Source organism: Balaenoptera acutorostrata, chromosome 4 (assembly GCF_949987535.1).
Source record: "Balaenoptera acutorostrata chromosome 4, mBalAcu1.1, whole genome shotgun sequence".
In the NCBI taxonomy this organism is placed as follows: Eukaryota; Metazoa; Chordata; class Mammalia; order Artiodactyla; family Balaenopteridae; genus Balaenoptera; species Balaenoptera acutorostrata.
Window position 1 is genome coordinate 71,915,419 of NC_080067.1, and position 18,009 is coordinate 71,933,427.

At 39.6% G+C, this 18,009-nt stretch overlaps 1 protein-coding gene across 5 annotated transcripts in view; it reads left to right on the forward strand.

Moving 5' to 3' along the window:
• LPP (LIM domain containing preferred translocation partner in lipoma) overlaps nucleotides 1–18,009 on the forward strand; it is a 711,048-nt gene that overhangs the window by 669,755 nt on the left and 23,284 nt on the right. The gene's annotated exons all lie outside the window — the stretch shown is intronic.

Consider the following 18,009-nt stretch of genomic DNA (forward strand, 5'->3'; position numbering starts at 1 on the left):
TGAATTACAAAAAGGATCCACACCATAAAGTAAATTTTCACTTGCAAGAGATGCATTATTTGTCTAGACTTTTGAAATGGTCCTCTCTTCAGGTAACTGTTTGGAGTGCTTGTGATTTGTTCTCCTTGATGGAACATGAGTGGGTGTAGAAGCATATCTAAGCAGATCTTGGAGCCAGCTTCCTTCATAAATTTCCTCCTGTGTATATACCGTGTATCCCTGACAAGAAGAACACTGTTAACGGAGACAGCGTGCTGTGGAACTCAGAGCACTGACACGGGAATCGGGAGCTCTTAGGTCTGCTGTTTCTGTCAAATACTGACTCTGACCTTGGAGCAAGTTGATTCAAACACAAGGTGAAGAAGATCATGTCTGCAATGGGCTGAGAGCTCATGGGAGAAAGATGCTACATGGCTACAAAGTGTTTACTATCGTGCTTGCCTCAGATAAGGAAAATGGTTACAGTTGCTGCCCAAACTTCCAGGCTATTCATTTTGTCTTTTAAACCTAACTTTTCTCTATGAATTCTAGTCTTTACTAAACCAGAGGAGGATTCACACTGTTAACCTCAACAGAATCAACTTAAAGGCTTTTTCACATTTGAGCTTTTATTGAGTCATTCATTAGCAAAAGCACTCTTATTGCATCCCTATTGTTTTGTACCAGACACTGTGCTGGGGATGCAAAAGATGGGTAACACTTGGTCCCTTCTCAAGAAGCTCAAAATAGGGTGGGAGAGATCAACGTTCACAAAACCAGAACGCAGTTCAAAAATGCCACAACAGTACACCTGCAGAAGTTTTATGGATGAAGAAAGAGGTATCAGCCAATTCTGCCTGAGAGGGACTAACTCGGGGAAGGCATCAGAGAAGAGAGCACATATGACTGGAGTCTGATGTTGTCCAGGCTGGGATGAAGTGGGAAGAGTCATATGAAGAGAGGCACCAAGGGGGAAAGTGTAGGACATGTTCAGGGTAAGGCGAGCATCTGATCTGGCTGGACTGTAGGTTACATGAGAGGAGTGGCTGAGTGTCCAGCCACTTATCCTTTCACCTAAAAGTGAACACCTCCTTAAATTTTGCTCCCTAAATGCCTCACTTGCTTTACCTTAATCCTGGCCCTGATAGGCAGATTTTGAAAATAAATAAGTATTTATGACCACAAATCATAAAATGTTATTCTCCATCCCATGAGAGTCTACAGGCCTTGATTACAGTTAATCATTTATGATTAATAATCTTGTCTAATTCTTATGTATGTCTCCACCATGGGGTGATACAAACTCTAGATTGAGACCTGTGGGTATTATTAAAGCCTCAAGTCTTGTCTCGTGAGTTTCCAGGTGGGGCTGAGCCAAGTGGACTATCGTTAGAATATACAGCGATAGGCAATTGCTTGATAACTGTTTATACTGGCATTCTGCACTGGGGTGGATTCCTCTCTTCCAGTAGCTTCCACTGATACTGACATAGCCCTCTTATGGATTTTGAAGGGCTAGTCACTAGCAGGTCAGGTGTCAAGCTGCTGGAGGTAAGAATTTTTAAAAAATCATTAGGACTTTCTTTCCATTAACAGCTTTATGAAGTATAATCGATATACAAAGAACTGCACATATTTAATGTATAATTTGATGTTTGGAGTGCAAACACCCATGATACCATCACCACAATCAAGATAATAGATATATCCAACAACATCCAGAGTTTCCTTGTGTCCCTTTTGTTTTGCTTTGCTTTTGCTTTGTTTTTCGTGGTAAGAACATTTAACATGTAATCTGACCTCCTAACAAATTTCAAAGTGCACAACACCATATTATTAACTATAGGCATTTATGTTGTAGAGCAGATCTCTAGAATATACTAGCAAAACTGAAATTTTATACCCATTCAATAAGCACTTCCTATTTCCCTCTCTTCCCAGCTTCTGGCAACCACTATTGTATTCTCTGCTTCCGTGATTTGACTCTTTTAGATATCTCGTGTAAGTGGAATCATGCAGTATTGGTCCTTCTGTGACTGATTAATTTCACTTAGTATAATGTCCTCCAGGTTTATCCATATTGTTGTGAATAGAAGGATTTCCTTCTTTTTTAAGGCTGCATAATATTCCAGTGTGTGTGTATATGACACATTTTCTTTATCCATTTGTCTGTCAGGAGACACTTGGATTGTTTCCATACATGGTCTGTTGTGAATAGTGCGGTGCACATGGAAGTGCAGATATCTCCTTGAGAGCCTGATTTCAATTTGGAATCTTTTCTATAGAGCTTGTCATTCAGTCATAGAGAATGCGATATAGACCTTAGGTGTCATCTAGTCCAACCTTTTTCTAACATAAATGAGAAAACTGAAACACAAAGAAGGGGGATGACTGGACATCACAAAGCAAGTGTATTCGGTAGGATTAGGTTCAGCTGGAGTGACAGAAATCAGTGATGAAACAAAACGGTGTTCATTTCTCTCTATGGAAGGAAGCAGAGATCCAGGACAGTGGTAGGCAAGGACCCAGTCTCCTGCTGGTTTCCTCAGCCACGCTCAGCTTGTGGCTCCTACTGAGGGGCCCAAGATGGCAGCTCCTGCATCCCAATGGACTGAGACCAGAGCCCTTCCCTCTGAGGACACTTCCATTCCACCTTCAAGTCCCTAGCCAAACTTACCTGCAGGGAAGGCTGAAAAATCTAATATTTATTCAGGACAGCTGTGTACCTAGCTAAAATCTGGAGGTTCTAAAGAAAGATGGGAAGAGCAGCTATAGAACAACAACGATCAAGGCATACCATGGCAAATTCGGGACATTTCCAGGACTAGTATTCTGTTTCCTGACTCTAGATTTTTCTCACAGAGATGTGATCTTTAATTAAAGCCTATAGACCACGTTGAAATGTATAAATTCATCATTGTATGTGTCCATACAACATGCAGTGTTTCTCCTTTGCTTAAGGTATTTTTGTATTTATTAATCCCTAGGCCTTGTAGATAGGAGTCAGGCAGACCCACGTTTAATTCCTGTGTTCCAATTTGTGATTTCAGGTACATACAGATTAAAAATATAAACTTGAGTTTTTTCTCCTCTAAAATAATGATAGTATCTTATCAGTGGCATTGTTTTAAGAATTAAAGGGGATAATACCCAGGAAAAGGCCTAGTCCAGTGCTTAGTAAGGAAGTAGGTATCTAGTGCTGCAAATGTTAGTTCCCATCTCCTTTCTCCTTGCTTCCTCGGGTTTCCTCTGAGACCACCTCAGTTTCCTAGGAGGTCGTTGAAAGGAATCTAAATCCTTGACAAAACTGTTCTCCAGATAACCCACAATAAATTTGTTTAGATGCATCATCAGTTCTTTTTTGCTTTATAAAAACTCACATTTCAGACAATCTTCAAAGATCGGGAAGCTCTGGCACAATCATAGAACTTTTTAATAGTTATGGATGTCTGAGCCCCGACCCCAGAGATAATGATGAAATAGGTCTGGGAGTGGTCCGGGAATCTTTAGTTTTTAAAGCTGTCTGATGAGTCCGTGCTATTGTGTTGTAAACAAATCAATATGGTGGCAGATTGGAGTAGACAGAAACAGGGAGGCTGAGAGGCCAATTAGGAGGCTACTGTGATTCTACCTAGGTGAGAGATGATGGAATAATATGGTAGAGAAAGAGAATAATTGATGAATTTACATATTTAGTAGGCACAATAGTAGAACTTGGTACCTCATGGGATGCAGGAAGAGGGAAGTTGATACTGATTTTGCTGTCAAACATCTTTTAATAGTAGCAAAATTGTAGCTCTTGAAATATATCTAACTTGAACTTACTGGTTTGAGGTAAAGGATGGGAGGAAAATATGTAAAATATGATCATTAACATTACTAAAATTTTTTGTTATCTGGAACAGTAACCCAGATCCAGCAAGGTAAAATATAAGAGAGACAAAAGTCAAATCTTATTCTTAGCTTTAAAAATTAACTCTCCAAGTGCATATGAGGATTATTTAATTTGACAGACGTTCATGGCAAAAAAAAAAGAAAAAAAAGACTTGTAAGGGAGACAATCTGACCCAAGATCAATAATAATAAATAAGACCACAGCAAAGTAAATGCACCTTCAGCAGCACTCATATAAAGAGAAGCATGTAGAAGAGGGGAAACAGTAGTTCCTAGAGTGATGTGTTTATTCCTGGGGCCCACACATTGAAAGGAACTGGCGCAGAAGAGGATGGTCAAGAGGATAAGATGACAGAAATCATGTCCCATAAGTAATTGTTGAAGGAATCCAGGTGTTTATCCCAATAAAGAGAAGGCTAAGAGGAGGGGCAATTTTTTTTAGAATTCTTTAGGGCTGTTATATAGAAAAAGCAACAGACTTGTCCTGAGAGGGCAGAAGTAGGGCTAATGAGGTGGCAGGTATTTAAATTGATATAGTAAAGAATATTCTAACAATTAGACCTCCTGGTAGAATGGACACCTTCTGAGACAGTCTGCTGTGACTGGACATGACACAAGCAATCCCAGGGACTGGACAAGTGTTGATTGACTGACTGAGGATGTTACAGAGGGGATTTATGGATCAGACAGATTGACTGGGGCAGATGGTCCCTAAGGTCCTTCTCACTTTGATGTTACTCCATGTTATATGTGAAGTTGTAGCCCCTTAATTTTTTTGACAGTACAATTAAATAGGTAATTTGTCTTTATTAATTGATGCCAACGCTAAGAGAAAGTTGTTGTCTTTTCACATGTAGAGATGTTAAGAATAGTACTGGAAGCTTTTGGAGAAAAAGATCTCTATACATATAGTTCTGTACCAGTTTATTCTCAGGCTATTACTGGGAATAAACAATAGCTTGCCAAATATGAAAAACACATTTTCCCCCCGTATGGAAGAGGAAGGTCTATTTTGCATTTATATGGTTTGGGCATTATTGTTACTCAGAATGCCCTAGCTGAATAAACCTAACTGGCCTCATCAAGTTACAGGATATTAATTTATGTGGCCATGTCCAAAAGTTAATATTTATTCATTCAAGTATTTCTTCAATAAACCATCTCTTCCATATTTCATTCACCCTCTTTCATGCTAGAAACATGCATTTTTAATTGTTATATTGGAAGAGCTCATAATCAAATATGGAAACTGTGCTTGTGTTTCAGTTACTATGGCTACATGCCTAACCACTCCAAAACTTAGTAGCTGAAGAGAACAATCAACATTTATTATCTCTTACGTTTGGTGGGTCAGGCATTTGATAGCACCTCAAATGAGCAATTCTGGCTTGGGGTCCCTCATGAGACTCCTGGATCTGAGTTGTCCCAAAGACTTCTTCACCTGTACGTCTGGTGCCCAGCCTGGGAATACTTGAGTACCTGTTCTAGAACAACTGGGGTTCTTCAGGCATCTCCCTCTATCTGCGTGTAGTCTCTTCAGCGTGGCAGCTTCAGGGTAGCTCAGCTTCTAACCTGACAACTCAGGGCTTCAAAGGTATGTGTCTCAGAAGAAGACCATCTCTCATTTTATGAGTAGCACTGGGAGTCATACAGCATCACTTCTACCGCGTTCCATTGGCCAGGCAGTTACAAATGTCCTCCCGGACATCCATCTCTCCCTGATGGACAGTCAGGATCCATCACACTAGAAGAGGAGTATATGGGATGAGATATGTGTTGATGTCACATCTTTGGAAAGTACACTGTGTCATAGCATATAGACAGATGACACTCTACACAGGGTCTGTGCTATCATGAAGGTATGAACAGTGCCGTGAAAGAACAGAAGAGTAGGGAAATGATTAGTAAGGAAGGTTGCATTCACATGCCCTGGGTCATAAAATCTGAGCCATCTAACTTGCTAAGAAATGTTCAAGGCAGAGGCAACAGTGGATGTAAAATCATGCAAGAACAAGGCGTGTGAAGTGTTAAAAAGTTTGGATTGACAGGTTAAAGACCGTATTGGGGGAATGGTGGGGTAGGTGCCTGGAAAGGGAAGGGAAGACAATATCCTGAAGGGCCTTGGGTGTCAAGTTAAAAAGTTCGGCACTGGGGAGCAGTGACTGGCTTTAGAGCACAGGCATATTGGATGATGCTCTTGTGTAATCTCCATCCACATTCTTTCCTGCCTTTGATAGTAAACATATCATCTCTGTTAAAGTTTGCTTCCTAGTTTAAACTGAACGCAAACTCTAAACCATCAAATCATTTTAGATTTTTTTTTTTTTTTTTACCCCACCACAAACAACTCTAGGATGGCATGCATTTGAACAAACCCAAAGTGATTTCACTCTTCTAATTTTCAGAGCTTTTGGCTAGATGCAGAGTGAGAAATTCATACCTTTTTCAAGTAGCGTGGGTTCTTTTTTTCCCAATTCCTCTCATCCATCTGGTTCTCTGGAGGTCTTGGAATCCAGGAAAGTGTTAGTTCACTGTGCTGAAATCCAAAAAAGACTGCTAAACTGTAAAAGAAAATTTGCATTCCAGAGACACTGAAAGAGTTAGTCCACCACCCTTTTGTAGCAGCAAAGAGAAAACATCTGTATTTTCTGTCCCCTTTGTTTTTCAGCAGTTACAGAATGGAAAACCCTATATTAGTTTTTTCTGCCTTTCTTACCTACTTAATGTAAACCACTTTCGGCACGGTGAGGGTAGAGAGAGGAACCAAAACATGGAATTATTTTATTTCTCGTGTCAGAAAATATTACAGCCAAGATACAGTTGAAGGAAAGGAAATCACTTCACCGGCTTCACTTTGTACTCTTCAGAAGGTCACGTTCTCATGAATAGGTGCCAGAGCCCAGGGTTTCACATATACATTGAGAGTGCTCTGCTCAGAAGGAAACTGCACAGTCGCAGCCATGATGTTGACATGTCATCATGGTCTTTCTAAGTGATGGTGCTGTCTTTTGTCTTCCACTGGCAGAAGTATAATTAGAAGGGCTTGTTTTCACCAGAAGCCAAATCATTGCCAAATCTGTTAGACTGATCTCTAGAGAATCGAAGTTAGCTCATGGCCCTCTGGCTGTTCTCTTTGCCACTCCCAGGAGTTAAAGGCTTAACGTTTTCTTTCTTTTGAAAGAGGATCAAGTTTGGTTCAAACAAGCTTTTCTGTCATCCCCAGAAGTACAAGGAGAGACCTTCTGTGACCCTAGTTGTTTGGCTCAGACCACTTATGGCTTGTTATAATTTAGGAAGTAATTGCAATTCATAAAGCCAGGTAGAAGATAAACATCTTGGCAGAGCTGAGTTTCAGGCAGTTCTGAAGGGAACCGACACGTGAGCAGAATGGTATTGGGAACATTTCTAGTCTCTGCTTGCAGTTCTTGATTCTAATGGATGATTCACAATAGATTTAATTCTGATCTGAAATGCACAGGCAGGCAGTCATTGCTATGTATACATGGGGCTGAAAACATCACTGAAACCCCAGTTTTAGATTTTGCCCCTGGATGGGTCAGTTACCCATGGTAGACAGATACAATAAGTAAAAAGAGTGTTGTCCTACCTACTATGTTGTGTAATTAACTTCAGATCATTTATATTCTTAGCGAAGTTTATAGCACTGATTTTTTGAGAAATATACTACTGCTGAGGTAGAACCAAAAAACCCAAGAATTGGAAGAGACCTTAGGTAGTTAAATGTCATTTACTTTTTTCATTCAACAAATACTTAATTAAGTGCCTGTTATATGTTAAGTACTGCTCCACAGGCTGTGAATGCAGTCGTGTCTCAGGCTGGTGGGGAGATAAGCACTAAGTATGTCAGCAACTAAATCCAGGAGGTGATATCAGATAGTAATAAGGACTGTGAAGAAAGTAACAGGGTCATGAGCTAGAGTCTGGCTCAGGAGAGGGGACTGCTTACATAGGGTGGTGACGGAAGGCCATCTGAGGATGGTGATGGAATTTCAGGTCTGTCTATGGGAATAAGTGCTGTTGGATGACTCTTGGGAGTATTCATTCCCAATCATTCATTTACTGACTTAATAAAATATTTATTCTGTTCCTTCTATGTGCCAGTCATTTTTCAGTGAACTAGGAGTGAAGCAGTGGACAAGACAATGAGCCCTGCCCTATTGAAAGTTTTGTTCAGCCTCAAAGCAATCATGGAGTTTCGAGGGACCAAGAGGTCTATTAACTTAGGTGTCTTATTTTAGAGGTGAAGGAGTTTAGGCCCAGAGAAGCAAATGCTTTGCACATGCCTCCCTGCCAGTGGCTGGGCTTTGCAAGACTAGAGCACAGCCCTTGGCTCAGGGTCATTTCTCTTTGTCACTGTACCATGCGGGATTTCCATAAACATCTATTTCAACAATTCCAGTTTCAAATAGTGCTGGGCTTAGTATTGGGACCCAAAGATAAGTCATTTTCCCCATCAGGACCTCCTGTCTACTCTAAATTGAAGAGAACATGATTGAGGGTGATTAAGATGGTGACTCACAGGCACAGGTATCAGGGGTTTAGTTAGGGACCCTGCCAAGTGTATCTGCAGTAAACTACATGTTCCATGAGGCTTCTCTGTGTACATCCTAAATGCCTGGTATGTAACTGGTCCATCACTTATTAGGTGTTCCAGGTATGTAAAAATATAATAAGAAAAATATCTGTTGAAAACAAAACAAAAACGAAAGGAAAAAAACACACTCTATTTTCTCAAACTCAATATACATAGGATTGTGGATGTCTGTTTGTACAGATCATATTTTCTTCTCTCCAGTAATAAGAGTAATGCAAAGTAACCTCTCAGTTGATTAGTCAGAAACTGAAGAACTAATAATTAGGTTCTGTTCTCACGTGGAACAGTAATTTTACCCAGAGAAAAGAACTTTATGACAATATTTTTACATCTCTTTACATTCTTCAAGAGTGAATCTTAAATTTCTCATCTCATTTAATTATCACAATTCTGGGAGGTAGACAGGACAGGATAATTATATCTCATTCTGTGGATGAGAAAATTGACACTCAGATTATGGAATTTTGTTCAAGATGCCGTGATATTCTAGCTACTCTGCAAAGTGTCTGCCTCAGTGAAACTGGTCTGAGTGTCTATTAATAACCTCTGTTTACAAGTTGCAAATAGCAGGCATTATAAAAGCTGGACCTAATACATCATGCCATGATGCTGAGTTTAGGATTAGCTCCTCTGAGTTACTGGCCAGAGAACCTCTATACTTATCAGTGTGAGACAGCCTTGTTTTGACAGTGACAAAAACCCAAGTAATGTAATATACTCCACCTAATGATTTTCCATTGGTCATGTAAATAATTGTCAATAACTAATCAACAAGAGTTGTCATATTCTTATCGTTAACAAGGGCCGGAACACCAAAGAGAAGTTTTGGTACTCCGAAAAGGATCTAGTATGGGGTTTGGAAAGAGCACTACATAGAAGCCAAGGTACTTGGTTAGAAACCTTGGTTTCTATATACTGCTCAGCTTTTTCACTAGTTTACAACATTAGGCAATCAACTTCCCTGAATGCAGTGTCCTAGTATATAAGGCGAGAGAGCTGGGCAAGATGATTTCAATAATTTTTTTCAAGTTCAAGCAAACTGTGTATTTGTGAAAGGCTATAGCACAGCAGTTTGCTAAAGGTTAATATCTCCATTCAATGTAATTGCCATTAAAGGGAACCAGATAGCAAGAGATAGGAAAAATCTGTTAATTGGAGAACAGTGTGAAGTAGAAGAATGAACAACTTTGTCTTTGGACTTAAAAGACATAGGGTTTCAAATCCAACCACATTTATAGGCACATGGCATATAACAGGGATAAGAATTCTACCATTCTACTGACTGTTGTGGAGATCAAATGAGGTCCTGGTTGGGTACAGTTACTAAACTTTAAAAACTCTGCCAAAGCAAAGTGTCAGTTTTTGTTTTGCGAGTATAGCATGATGTAAATTACTTTTATGAAGAGCTAAGGTATTTAAGGGTTTGAAGTATAATAATTTTACATAAAAGGAAGAACAGCTTTTCCACAAAATTCTCATGGAAGTAGGGGGGAAACCTCTTAGGAATCCAGAAGCCCATTTTATGTTTTTATGTAATCCAGTTGTCCCAGAGTATCATGCACAGAATTCCTTCAATAATCCATTTCTTTAAGTAGAGATGTAAAATATAAGAGAATTGATGGTGAAACAAAAAGTTGGAAATGTAGTGCTTACATATAATAATTTAATTAAATGATCAAGGAATGTCAAGTTAATTCAATATATGTTCTACTCTCCTAGAATTTGTAAGAATCACACAAAACTAACATTTATTATACAGCCAGGCACTGTGTACTTGTTTTCATATATGTGATCTCATTTAGTCCTTACAACACTGCCGTGTAAATATTTTCATTCTTCTATACTAGATGAGGAAACAAAAGATCGAAGAGGTCAAGAAAGTTGCCTAGATTTCAAACCCAGGTCTCTTAAATCTACCAGTAATTCTCTTACCTCACATCACAGACTCTTCTCTGGTTCCTGAGTTAACAAGTCGCAACAGACTGTACCTTAATGATGTTGTAAAGGGAAGTCTATGATCTGACTTAGCTTGGAAGGAAGGGAATTCTACTCTTTTTTTCCCCTCTCACAATAATCTCGGTGGAGTGCTGTGATCTTTTAATTTTGCTCCTGGCATAAAGGTCTGACACGCTCATCAAGTCCCAGCTCCCCCATCATTTTTCTCAAGGGTTAGGAGACATTCAAGATAACTGTTTTTGTTTTGAACGAACTAGCATTCCACAAGGGCTACACATTTTAAGGTAAAATAGCACCTCTCTGGGCCTGAAGGTATAGACAAACTAAATGTCCTTTAAAGGAGATTCTTTTTTTAATTCACTAAAGCTCAGATTGTAAGCCCAACCTAAGTGCTTCAGAATAAACAGGAGGGCATTATTTACTTTGTGAAGAATGTGATTTGTGGCTCATGGCAAAATTGAATAAAATGATCTAATTGTCTTGATGTTTGTGTCCTTTCTGTGGGTTTTTTCCCTTGTGGTTTTAAGACACATTTCTTAATTTTAAATCCAGTTTATTTAGTTCAAATATAAACAGAAAATCTTATAAGAATTGTTTTCCCTAAATTCTATGTTAATAGTCACACATGTTTTGTTTGAGTTAAACACAAAGACACGCATCTCTAGCAATGTTGAGTTCCCTTTTACCAATGCTGCCCAATACACTGATTTTCTTACAATATTCTTCCTGTGAAATGAATTTTGTCTCAGTGTAGGCATATCTGGGACTTATATAATGAAGACTTTTGTTATAACACAACATTAATTCCAAAAACTGTTATAATGTGGGTTTTTTTTTTCAAGAGCCAACTCAAATCCCACTTAGAATAGATTCCCAGAATCGTACATCACCACCACATTGCCTGCTCCCTCACCATTCATAAGTAATTACCCTCTTCTCTGTGTTCCCATCACACATTACTCATTCCTCTATAACAGCAATTTGTTGTGCCCTTCGCCTCTAGTCAGTTATTTACAGAAGTGTCTACCTCTCCTACCACGGTGGGAACCTCTGCGGGCAGGCATGGTGTCCGCCTGTTCTCTCTTCAGCCGTACCTACCAGGATGTTAAATGTTTTGTCCCACTCTTGAGGCTTTCTGCAATGTTAAATTATGTGGGGAGGCAGCTCTGCTCATCAGAAAATCATGTGAAAAGTTTTTTTAAAGGGTATTTATGCGAAAGCTGAGGTAACACAGGCGTTGGATGCAAAGAGTTGTGCTCAAAAAGAGTAACAGAAGTGACAAAAATAAGAATGTTGAAGTTCTTTTACTGAATTTTCAGTTGCATGTTTCATAGCTGTCATTTTGTGTGTGGCGGTAATGACATCAAAAGAAAATACATCTTGAGGTTTTCATGCCATTTGATAAATTGACTCAAAATTTTTCCTGTTTTGAAAATCAGAATTCTCATCTACAGAGTAGGAATTTTGATTCTAATTGGAAAATCACAGTCATAGGGATGGGATATCACTAGGCTTACCATTGTTATTTTCAGTCTGTTTTGAAACGCATATTAGATATAAATACAGTATAGATTTAGATTTAAGATATAGATATAGGCAAAGGACATTTGGAAAGTGCACAAAAACTTTCAATAAGTAATGCGTGCCTCACTGGGAGGCAGAGATGTTGGGCAGTTTTGTACTGCAGGCTTATTAGGAAAACTACCAAGATAAAATGATGTCTTCATTTGCGAAGGAAACCCAGAAGTACTGTCATTACCTGGGAAGCCTTGATTACCAGAATCAAGAATAAGTTTGTATTCCAGAATTAAAGTAGGTAATACAATTATTTGAGTTTAAATAATGTCAATGGCATTTCAATGGAGCTTGCTGAGTCATAGCCCTGTTCTCTTCTTACTGTACCGCGTTGCTATTCTGTTGGGAACACCTACACTTAGGCTGTGCTTCCCAACTTCTTTCACATCACGATTCATGTGGAAAGTGATGGCATTCATTCAGCACACTGGCGTGAGTAGATGAGGCTTCTCTTGGCCCAAGGTGACTGCTCAGGGACTATGGAATCTCTGGCCCCTTCTGACCCTCCCAAATATGGTACAGCTGGGGCCCATTTGAGGCACACTGTGTCTTAGCCTGCCAGTTGAGAAGCTTTGCACTAGAGACTTGTTTTGCATGATTAAATAGAATAATTTTATTTTATGGCAAGTATCCAGAGTTTATTCATGATGAAACCAATATTTGTGCAGCATCAATCTTATGCAAGGTTACTGTTGTAGATGCTAGGGATCCAACAATGAATTTTCTGTCTTACCCCGTGGGAGCCAATGAAATTGACAGTAGACGAACTATCTTAAGATCTCAACGTGTTTCCTCTCTTTACTTATATGCATGTAGCTTGCAGGTCATCAGCCTTATATTTGTAATGTGAAGTATGGCTACTGAAATATGGAATAGGTATACTGTGATATAGCAGTGGGGTTATCCACTGGATGGAGAATTAGACCTATACTCTTAATTCCAAATCTTCCACTAGTAGTTTTCCCTCTCTGCACCTTAGTTTCTTGAATCTGGTAGTTGGACCAGCTGGATGGGTTTTAAACTGTACTATATGGATTCCCCACAGGCTCCATCCTTTCCTGTTCTTCATCCAGAAGTGATTTTGGACTCTTTTGGATGTGCTTCTTTGATAAATTGTTTCCCTGAACAAAGGATTATGGAAGAGGGAGGCAAGTGAGGGAAGTTGAAAACTTCTGGACCAGAATAATCTCTAAAGACTTTTAAAAGTCTCATATTTTCTAACTCTCCTTTTTTTTTTCTTTTTATTCTTAGCTCAACAAGACCAAAAACTGTATGTAGAACATGAGATGTCACCCTTAATCTTTCCAAGAGTCTTTTCTGTTCCAGTATTGCTTTGGTACCTAAAAAAAAAAACAATAAAGACTGAATATAAGATCACATTTTAATTTTATGAAATGAAAATTTTAACATTTCTAAATGGCAATACTTTATAGTCTTCCAAATCTTCAAATATTTATGTCTCTTGATTTAAAATCTTCAACAGCGAACACACATACACCTAAGTAATATATAAATTTTAGAAATATTATTTTCTCCATCATCTAACTAGTAGTCAATGCTTATGTTACCTGTATGCTTCATTTAGATTCCTATGATTCTTCCAGCTCTTCTGACTGTGAATTAGAGAAGTTATTTATACAATATCCAAGGATAGAAAAGATACAACCAGATTATATCTCTTAATTTTTTTTTAATAAATTTATTTATTTATTTATTTTTGGCTGTGTTGGGTCTTCGTTTCTGTGCGAGGGCTTTCTCTAGTTGCAGCGAGCGGGGGCCACTCTTCATTGCGGTGCGCGGGCCTCTCACTATCGCAGCCTCTCTTGTTGCGGAGCACAGGCTCCAGACGCGCAGGCTCAGTAATTGTGGCTCACGGGCCTAGTTGCTCCGCGGCACGTGGGATCTTCCCAGACCAGGGCTCGAACCCGTGTCCCCTGCATTGGCAGGCAGATTCTCAACCACTGCGCCACCAGGGAAGCCCTATATCTCTTAATTTAAAAACAGTTGCATTTGGGAGTTTTGTGTACAAGGTTTGTTGGTGATTTTATTTTTACTTTCACTTAACTTTTTGTTTTTAATCACAATTGTATTGCCATCATTTCAGAAAAGTTGATAAGCTGTGCCTTTTAGCAGTTAAATAATTTCTTGGTTTTTCTGCTACTCTTAACATCTTCTCTTGTTAACCACACTCTCATTGAAGTAACTGCTTAAAACATTTTCAAAAAATCCTTAAAAATCTTCAAACAGGGCCTAGGATTTTTAAAAAGCGTAAAATCTAGACTATTCTTTCAGCTTAATCTAGAAGGTGTTTCACACCTGGTTACTTGTTGCCTAATGTGTGTCATGGACCACGGAGGTCCTGGGCAAGGATGCTTACTGTTGTGACTGCTGTATTGCACTGCCCAGACCCCCTTCAGGACTGAGGCTCTCACTCCCCCACTGGCTGGGATTGTTGGCTGCTGACGGTTCACAGCTGAGTCCCTCTCTTCTTCCTTGCAAGCAGCCCGTATCCATTGGCTGGCAGATGTAGGGGTATAAAAGCCCTTCCCCCTAGCTTCAAGGAAAGACAATTCTGCAGAGCCATCCGAACTCCAGAGTTCTCCGTGAAACCATCAGAAGCCTTTGTTATAACTGAACCATAGTTCAATTCCTCCCTCTATCCAGATGCTTCCTGTTCTCACCCACAGGCATGAGCTCAAAGCCACTCTTCAATAACTTCTTTAGTGCAAAGCTCTGTTTCAGAATCTGATTCCTAGCAAACTCAACCTATGACTATAGCTCCATACGGGGAGAGCAGGGTGCCACTGTTTGGTCACGGAGGTTGACATAAACCTTTAAATCAAGGACATTATTATATTTGGTGTCATAGAAGCATCATACAATCCTATGGGAGTGGAAGAAGTGACTTATTTTGCTTGGAGTATAACAAAGGAAGAATTACGAAAGGTTTTGCAGAAGAGGTAATGTTTGAGCTTAACTTTGAAGAATGAGTAGGTCTTCTCTAGACAAAGAAGGATGTGAGGTAGTGTGGGTTGGTAAAAGAACACAGCTTATTAAAGATGTGGCAGAGAGCTCAGTGTGGCAGCTGGAAGGTGGGCTCCACGGGTAGGGTCCCAGTAGAGATGGGTCCAGAGCCAGGCCATGAAGCACTCTACTGATTTTGAAGGTTCTTATGCTGGAGTGTCCTCTTCCTTCCTAATTCCCGTCTGTCAAACTTGGCACCCCTGCTTCACATACAAGATGTAATTTGAGTAGATATACTTAGAGACACCCTTCTTCCACTTGTTTGCTTGAAGACTTGTTATTTCTTTTTCTATTTTCTTAAATACTATTTTATTTATTAACCGTTTCATTTTAACCTACTTTAGAAAAGCCTCATGTTTATATAAAGAGTGTATCTTTTAGTCTGGCTTTAAAATAACCTTCTATAAAAAGACACAAAGATCTTTCTCTGTCATGCTTAAAATTCTACTACTAGCAATTTCTGGAATTCCAAGTGGTAAGGTAGAGTAAAGTTTAGATAGTCCAGATTTCTAACACATGAACCCTCATTTCAAGCCTCAGATGGAGGGCTATCCAGTTGTTTTTAGTATATCTCTAGTAATGGAAACATTGACCTTTACCTGTTTCTGTTAATACTGATATATCACGGAGTAACAAAGTTGCAGAGTTGGAATTAATCATTGTTTTACAGGTGAGAAAACCAAGGTCTAGAGAGAAGAAATCATTTACCTAAGGTCATACAGTAGATGTTGACAAATCCAGAGGGACAATTCATATTCTTCACCTAGCAACTTTGTCTCTCTATGGCTACATAATGAATTCATCAGATACCTATCTGAATTATTGGGAGGCAGGGAACTGGGGTACCAACCCATCCTCTGCCCCTAATCATCTCCATGACTCAGGTCCCAGCTGTATCAGTCTTCCAGGTCTGTTTTCTCACCTGGGAAATCAGAGGTCTGGACTAGAGGAACTCCAGAGCCCTCCTCCCAGGCATTTTAAGAGTCTTTATCCTTTCTTTAGGAGCAGATATGTCTAAGGGTCCTAGTGGGCCAGTTGAAGACAGAAAGGAGAAGAATACAGGAAAGAGAACTGACTCAGGAAGATTCACATGTCCTCCTCAACCATTTGCTAGTCCAAGCTTCTAGTCAGATGCATTCTTGGAGCCTTTATTTTCTGATTTAGGGGCATTTTACAATAGTCTCACTTTAGGTATATTTTACACTGTTCTTCCTTTGTAGCAGAAATGTTCAGATTACCTGTTCTTTAAACATGGACCATAAAGTCTTTCCTCAGAAACTGACTCTACCTTATATGCTGCTGCTGGTTTTGAGTAAATGGGCTTGAATCTTGCAGCCAAGCCTCAATGCAAACAAAAATATTTTCTGGTCAAGCATTTTCTCATTTGTTCAACTCCATTACAGGGTTGGCTTTAAAAAAAAAAAAAAGTGAAAACCCACAGAAGAGCAAAACACAAACCCTGGGAAGACAGTTTCCAGCCACATTAGCTCAGATCACCAGGGTAGAAAAGAACCAGGGCCTTCATTGTCGAGACCATCGTCATCTCCAGACTCTCATCTTATGTTCTTCTGCTATTTTAATTTCACCACTTCAAAATGGGGGGAAAATAGGTTAATAGTTTCCATGAGTTTAGACTGTGACCAGAGGCATACTAAGCAATTTCAGAACCTCCAGCAACCGCAACTTGGAGGAGAGGACGGTGATGGATTTACTGTCCTCTGGATTCCAGAGTTAGGGGAATCGGGCCAGCACTGTGATGCCAGAGTGCGATGTAAACAATATTCCTTCCTTCATTCTTTTTGCACATATTCATCCTGAGTTTCTTTTTATTCCAGGTAGTATACCAGGTGAAGCATGGAACAGAGAAATACATTCTTAAGACATAGTCCCTGCCCTTAAAGAATTGCAGTATAGTAGAGGAAATAGACATATGTGCAAATAACTTCAATACAGTGAACACTGTAAGTGCTTTAAGCAACATGAATTAAGTGCTCAGGAAGGGGAGAGAAAGAAGCAATTTATTCCAACTGAAGGCATTGAGGAAGGCTTTACTGGGGAGATGCCTTCTGACCCGTACCTTGAAGGGTCAAAATAGCAAATTGTGATTCCTTCTAGGCATTAGCCAATGCACAGAAATATGGAACTTTCTCGTAGGTTTGAACCAAAGTGAGCAGTCTGAGACATCAGGGGAATCTGAGCCTAAAAAGGGAGTTTGCATGTCAGGTAAGGAACGAGCTCTTTTCACATTGTGGAGCCATATAAGTTTTTCTAGCAAGAAAGCTGCTTGGTCACATCTGTGTTTTAGAAAGGAAACTGGAAGTCACTGTGAGGATGGGCAAGTGTTACAGGAAGAGAGATGGAAACAGGAAGCCAGTCAGGAACTGTTGCTGTAGTTGTCATCAGCACACTAGTTATCTACCTACAGGCACGCCTTGGCTCCTGCCCATTTAAAGTTTCCAGTGGTAAGAGGGAAATTACTCCTTGATTTCCACATCCCTTCGAGTTCCACATGTTTCTAATCAGATCCCCATCCCAGGTTTATTCTAAATCGTAAACTCATTGAGTCAGTCCAGACTTCTCAGTTGAAATATAGCACATTACATGTGAAACATGGCTGTTGGTAAGAGAGCATGGTATTCTAGGCAAGGATGGAAAGTTAACAGCTAATTGTATCAATCTTTCTGAGTCCTGACTCAATAAATGGTATCCCTTTTAAAGGGGGGGGGTGGATTTATTTTTAAAGCTGAGCATATTTTTAAAGCCAAATAAATTGACTTTCTTAATTCATTTCTCAAAACTGGAACCCCGCTAGGTTCAACATTTCCATCAAGAGTTCACAACACTAAGCGTGGAGATGGTGTTTGAATCAAGGCTTTAAATGATCAAAAGCCTCATTGATTATGCTGAGCTCTGATTGGGTTCTGCAACCAGCATGCTCTCTGCGAGTCTGGGTCGTCAGAAGGACC